The sequence below is a fragment of the Hipposideros armiger genome, unplaced genomic scaffold, assembly GCF_001890085.2.
Source record: "Hipposideros armiger isolate ML-2016 unplaced genomic scaffold, ASM189008v1 scaffold_275, whole genome shotgun sequence".
In the NCBI taxonomy this organism is placed as follows: Eukaryota; Metazoa; Chordata; class Mammalia; order Chiroptera; family Hipposideridae; genus Hipposideros; species Hipposideros armiger.
Window position 1 is genome coordinate 647557 of NW_017731625.1, and position 6000 is coordinate 653556.

General features: G+C 59.5%; 1 protein-coding gene across 2 annotated transcripts in view; it reads right to left on the bottom strand.

The window, feature by feature from the left end:
- The window catches only part of SBNO2 (strawberry notch homolog 2), a 48745-nt gene extending 43664 nt beyond the window's left edge, over nucleotides 1–5081 (bottom strand). For both annotated transcript variants that reach the window (XM_019657257.1, XM_019657255.1), the window contains exon 1: nucleotides 4975–5081. The gene's annotated coding sequence lies outside the window, so the exon portion shown is untranslated. The remainder of the gene's footprint in view (nucleotides 1–4974) is intronic.
- Nucleotides 5082–6000: the final 919 nt, after the last annotated feature.

Sequence of the window (6000 nt, forward strand, 5' to 3'; positions counted from 1 at the left end):
CATCCCTGACTTCACCTGGTGGCTCACTCACCCCAAGCCACCCCCAAAGCAGTGGGCCAAGGTCCTGGAGGGCCAGAATATGATGGAAACCCTGCAAAATGCCGCGGGACAGGCCAGCTCACATACTTGATAGTGACACCAGGAGAGGCTCCCATGCCGTGCCACTAGCACCAAGCTCAGACCCACCACAAGCAAGGCAGGGGTGGAAGGGGTCCTACACCCCCAACTCCACAGCTTTCAGGACAGAGCTGCACCTCCAAACCACCAAGGAGGGCACCCCAACACTGGAGCAGCCCTGCTGAGCTGTTGTGCAGACCCTGACTTCCCCACCTGAAACCTGTGCTGTCCTAGCCCTCAGGGGGCCAGCCTTCCCTGGGGGTTAACCTCTTATACGGAGGAGGAAGGCACCTTCTCTGGCCAGACTCCCAGCCAGGAGCGACGCAATGACTCCCAGTGCCTCTGGGCCACCTCTGCCGCAGGGACTGATGACTCAGGGCCATAAGTTTACTGCCCACTGGGATCCTAGCTGACCCCAGCTCCTTCCCGCCATCCCTGCTTACTGTGTCAACAGCCTTTGACCCTGGGATGGACACCTGGGATGTGTGATGACCTCCTTCTAGCGTGGATGCATAACTCCCCAGGCCTTGGAGCAAGGGGAGTGAGGCCTGTTTTGGTTTCACTTGGGATTTGCTTGAGCACTAAGGGGACAGAAGCCAATCCGATGGAAAACTCGGGGGCCCACTCTACACACACGCCCAGCCACAGGGAAGGGCGCAGTGTGGCTGAAGGTTAGTGGCAAGCACGTTCTGGGAGGCACGGGAACCCTGTATATGGAGAGCGGCTTGGGTTCTGGGCTCGCAGGGGGCACCTGACAAACATCAGAGATCCTGGGCCCTGGGAGGCACTGGACAGAACCCCCAGCACACAGCAGGGGCCAATTACAAGCCTTCCCTCAGGGGTCACCTCCCATTATGAGGGGGTCACAGCCAATCAGGGGCACCTATGGGGCACCCAGGGCAGTGCCAGGCCCCAGCCCATCACCTCCTGCTGGGCCTGACTTCAGGGAAGAGCTGCCTCTGGCCCACATCCCACTCAAGGTGCCCCTGTATCTGGGCCACCTCCTGCAGGATGCACTCCTTGTCCGGCCCTGGCAGCGGTTTGGGGCAGAGTGGGGACTTGGTGAGGGGCACACAGGAAGCCTCATTCTCTCCCATCAAAAAGGAAATGGCACTGTCTCTGCCCTCCCCATTGGGCCGTGAGAAGTGCTTGCGTGTGAGGTGGCAGTGGCAGCCACGCTCAGGCCATAGCACATGGGCACTGGATGGGCCAGGACAGGCCCTCCTTTCTTCGCCTTTTTTAAAACTTTGTTTTATGGAGACAATGCACGTGCCGCACACTACCCATTACAGTGCACACATACCTCAGTGGCTTTAGTACATTCACAGGGTTCTACAACTAGCACCTCTATTTATTCCAGAACATTCCACCACCCCAAAAAAAGCTACATCCCCATCACCAGTCACTCCCACCCCTTGACAACCACTAACCCACCTCCTGTCTGTAGATGTGCCCATTCTGGACACTTCAAGTAAATGGAATCACACACACATTATAGCTTTGTATGTCTGGCTTTCCTAACTGGCATCATTTTTGAGGTCCACCCACGTTACAGAACATAAACAAATAGTAGGTCTTGTCTTTGCCTCCCCAAGGGTCCTGGCAAGTCCATGGCAACAGGTAATGGAGCCCCAGCATAGGAAACCACAGTCTGGGCCCTCACCTGAGTCACCCGCCTGCTGGCAGGGCGGCCAAAACTCCCAGTGAGGGAAGCTGGAGACCGACCGAGGGGTGGCTGTCACCATCGACAGGATGATGAAGGAAGTCTGCTTTCTGCCCCAGCCGTGGCTACTCATGTGGGACAGACCCGCCCTCGGCAGAATGGGGGAGGGCAGCTCCAAAGGACAGGAACTGGGGATTCCAATCAGGTGAGAGGAAACCCGCACTTGCCGGGTGCCTCGCGGACACCAAGACAAGCCCAGGCATGAGCAGAACAGAAAGGTGGGACTGAGCAGTGGGCAGGCTGGGCTTGGACCAAGTCTGGGTGACCGCACTCTCCAGCTACATCAGCAGCCTGACATGCCCAGCCTCCCTGCAGTCGAACCACACCGCCCTGGGCTGGGGAAAAAGTGGCTGGAAACATACCAAGCATGCCCACGACAACTGCACATACATGCATGTACATACTCATGTAGGATACACACATACCCACATGCATGTCCACACATGTAAGAACATACAAAACATGGACACAAACATGTGTGCACTCATGAGCACAAAACACGCAATGCTCTCGTGACATGCACACATGTTCACACACCCATGTGTGTGCACATGCCACACATATCTACACACAAAACATGCATACACACGCATACCTGGGACTGCTGGTGCCATGGGGGGCTGCCACCCCACCCTGCTGTGTCTACACTTAGATCACATTACCCCTACCCAGGGACATAAAGGCTTCATCAGGAGGAGGCTGTCCTAAGAGGAGGTATCCTCAGGGAACAGTTGCCTCTTTATTCACCCACCAAGCCGGCTCACATGGCCAGAGCCCCTCGCCGGGTCAGCATTTCCAGCTCGGCCCTGCTGGAGGGGCATTTGAGACTTTGCTAGAACCAAGTTGAACCAAGAGTGACATTAGTCACTCCCTGGTGGGGGACAGGATTGTGGGCTGTGGGAGTCCATCCTCGGTTTCCCCCCAAGTGGCAGTGGTGACTGGCCCATGGTCATACAGCTGGAGAGCACTGGCTCTGGGCTACCCACCTGCCATCTGCAGCCCACCCTGCACGTGGCAACTTCAAAGCCAACTGCCTCCTCTGGAAACCCAGCCCCTGGGGCTTCCCCCACCCCTCTGCCAGAGCACAGACGTCTCACCTGAGCACACACTGCCCCCGGCACACACTCCGAGAGGGTCCTGGCTCCAGGCAGGTGTGAGCAGACATCTGCTCGGACACTCAGAGTTAAACAAAAGCGCCCTCACACCTTCCAAAATCCCAGAGCACCCTCCCCACCCCCCACCACTCCATCCCGTCTCTAGCTTGTCCCTGGAAACAGTGTCTAGCGCTCACCAGGCTCCCCCGGGGTCTAACCTCTCCCACCATGAGGGGGCCCCAGGCCTCCCCCCCCAACGCCTGTCCTGCCCTCCCCCAGCCCACCCACCCAGCCACCCAGATTCCACAAGGACTCGAGAAGGCAGAGCCCTAAGCGGCCATTACCTACCTCTGAGACCTCCCCTGGGAAAATCCAGGGTGCTTGGAAGAAAGGATGCACTGGCTGATGGGTCCCCAGGTCTCAGCCTCAAAGACAGGGGCACTGGACCACAACTCCACTCACAGAGTCCTCAAGGGCACAGCGCCCCTGCAGCCAGGCACGCAGGGCCCAAGGCAGGGAAAAGCCACCACAGGGCCAGGTCCAGAGCCCTAGGATGCCTGGCCTGGAGGAAGGGCTGGGCCTCATATCTACTGACCGGCTGGCCTCTGACCATCTCTGGGGTTTCAATGTCTGTGACAGCCTTTCTTCCCTCTGGGGTCTGTGGCCCCCAGGCCCTAGTGCCATTTTCCTTGAAGCTTTCCAAAGCACCACGGGGAAGACCCTTGTCTGGCAGCAGGTAGGCAGGCTCCCAGTTAGATTCAATCCAACACCAGATCTCTGGTCTCACCGAGAAACACTCACCACCCCTCCAATTGCCAGCAAGCTTCATCGCAGATGGCTTCTGACTGGGTACCCTCCTGTACTGGGTGCAAACAAATGGCACCAAACCCGGCCTGGCGAGGCAGTGGGCAGGCAGGAAGGACATTGGGGCAGGCGGGTCCAAGGCGCGTTCCGGGAAGCAGAAGCCAGGATTGCCCCAGACACACATTTTACAGGCTCAGTTCTTTTTCCTTCTCCAGAACCTTAATAAAATCATGTCAGGAGACACCCCATTGCCTCCCCGGGGTCCCGCCTGGCTGTCCACACCCAGTACCTCCAGGCCCCACCACCAGTCTCCTGCTCTGGGGTGCTGGGAAGCAGAACTGGTGGGCAGGACGCTCCTGGTAGCCTCGCCCGCCTTCCCTGTCCACCCATCTCTGGGGTGGGAGCCTTCTCTGCACACCCTCATCCCACCCACTCTCGCCCATCCTTGTCAGCAGGGTTCCAATGCCAGCTCCGGGTGACACTCCAACATGCTCAGCCTGGTCAGCTGATACCAGCAAGGCCCCCATCCCAAAGCCCAGAGTGTCTGTTTTCTGAAGTACTGGGAACCGGAGCCAAGAAAGAAGGGGTCCTGGGAGGAGGAACACTGAGGAGGAAGGTGCAGGATCACCGAGGAGCCTGAGGTCAGGAGGCACCAAGATGGGGGCAGATCAGGGGACCCCCAGAAAGGGTGGAGCTGGGGTCACAAGACGGGAGGAGTCAGGGAATCGCGAAGGAAAGGTTAGGAGGTGAGGGTCACAAGGTGCTGGAGAGTCACCAAAGTTCCGGGTCACCAAGAAGGGGTCAGGGAATCACCGATGAACGGAGTTAGGGGTGGGGGTTCACGGAGGAAGGAGAAAAGGAAAGGCTGGGAGTCACCGCGGACGCGCGTCGGACAGGGGTCATAGAGCAGCGCACAGTCGGGGGTCGCGGCAAACGGCGGGGTCGGGGGTCGCTGAGGAGGGAGGAGTCGAGGGAGGGTTAAGGGCGGAGAACCGGGTAGGAGGGTCGCGGCAGAGGGAGAGATTAAAGTTCTCGGCAGAGAGCGGGGGCGGGGGTCTCCGAGGAGGGCGGGGACACGCCGCCGCTCTGCCCCCGCCCGCGGCCCCGGAACCCCGGAGCCCTCGGCCCCGGGAGCGGGCGGCCGCGGGGTGCCCACGCCTGCGCGGACCGGGGAACGTGGCTCGGGCCGGGCGGGGACGGCGGACTCAGGTTGGGGTCGGGCCAGACGCGCCTTACCTCGGATCCGGGTCCGGCCGGCTCGGAGCCCGCGGCGCCTCAGTGTCACCGAGCTTCGCCGCGGCCTCGCTCACTTCCGGGTTTCGGGCGCCATCTTGGGGACCCTAAACACTTCCGGTCATGCCGCGGGGCGGGGCCTTTGGGGCGGGGCGGGACCATCCCAGGCGGATCTTGGCTCTTGAGCCCCTTGAGGGGCTGGGACGCAAAGGCCTCAGGTTCGAATCCTGACCCCACCAACTACCGTTCAGCTCCTGGCTCGTAGCTTACCCTTGCGAGCCTCAGTTTACTTCTATGCAACATGAGTATAAAATCAACCACTCCGACCTCCAGGCCTTTGCATTGGCTGTGCCCTCCCCTGGTACATTCTCACCTCTGACCTTTAAACCATTGGGGTTCTTATATAAACCAGATTTTGCCTCTAAAGACTCCTCCTCAGAGACTTCCTCCCAATCATCTGAAATGGCCCCCGCCCCTAGTCATGCTCCCTCCCTCTATTGCCTCCACACCAATAGTAGTTGGCTCATTAATCTGTCTTCCCACCCAAACAGGAGTTCATTAATCTGTCTCCACACCCAAACAGGAGTTCTCAGACCCTGGACACCCCCCAACACAGAGCCTGGCACATCAGAGGGCCTGGTACATCCCAGGGGCCGCCCCGAGAGAGTGTAGAATCCTCCTGGGCAGGGCCATGGAGACCTGGGTGTCTCCCTGCTGGCTCTGTCCCATTAGGGCTTCCAGGGGCTGATGCAGATGATGCCAGGATTTGCTGCACTACCAGGAAGAGGGTGGGACCAGCCCTGGCACAGACGGCAGCCTTCCTGTGACTTGAGCCCACTGGACCCACCATGGTGCGGGGTTGCTGGGCCAGTTCAGGCAGATCCAGTGCGGGAGGCACCACCCCATCCCCAGCAGGATTAGCAGCATTGAAGACCGCCACCCTTTCCCTAGACCCACCTCACCACCAGCCAGAGGCCTCCTACACCCATTCCAACACCCTGAAATTATAGGCCACCTCTCCATGTGCTC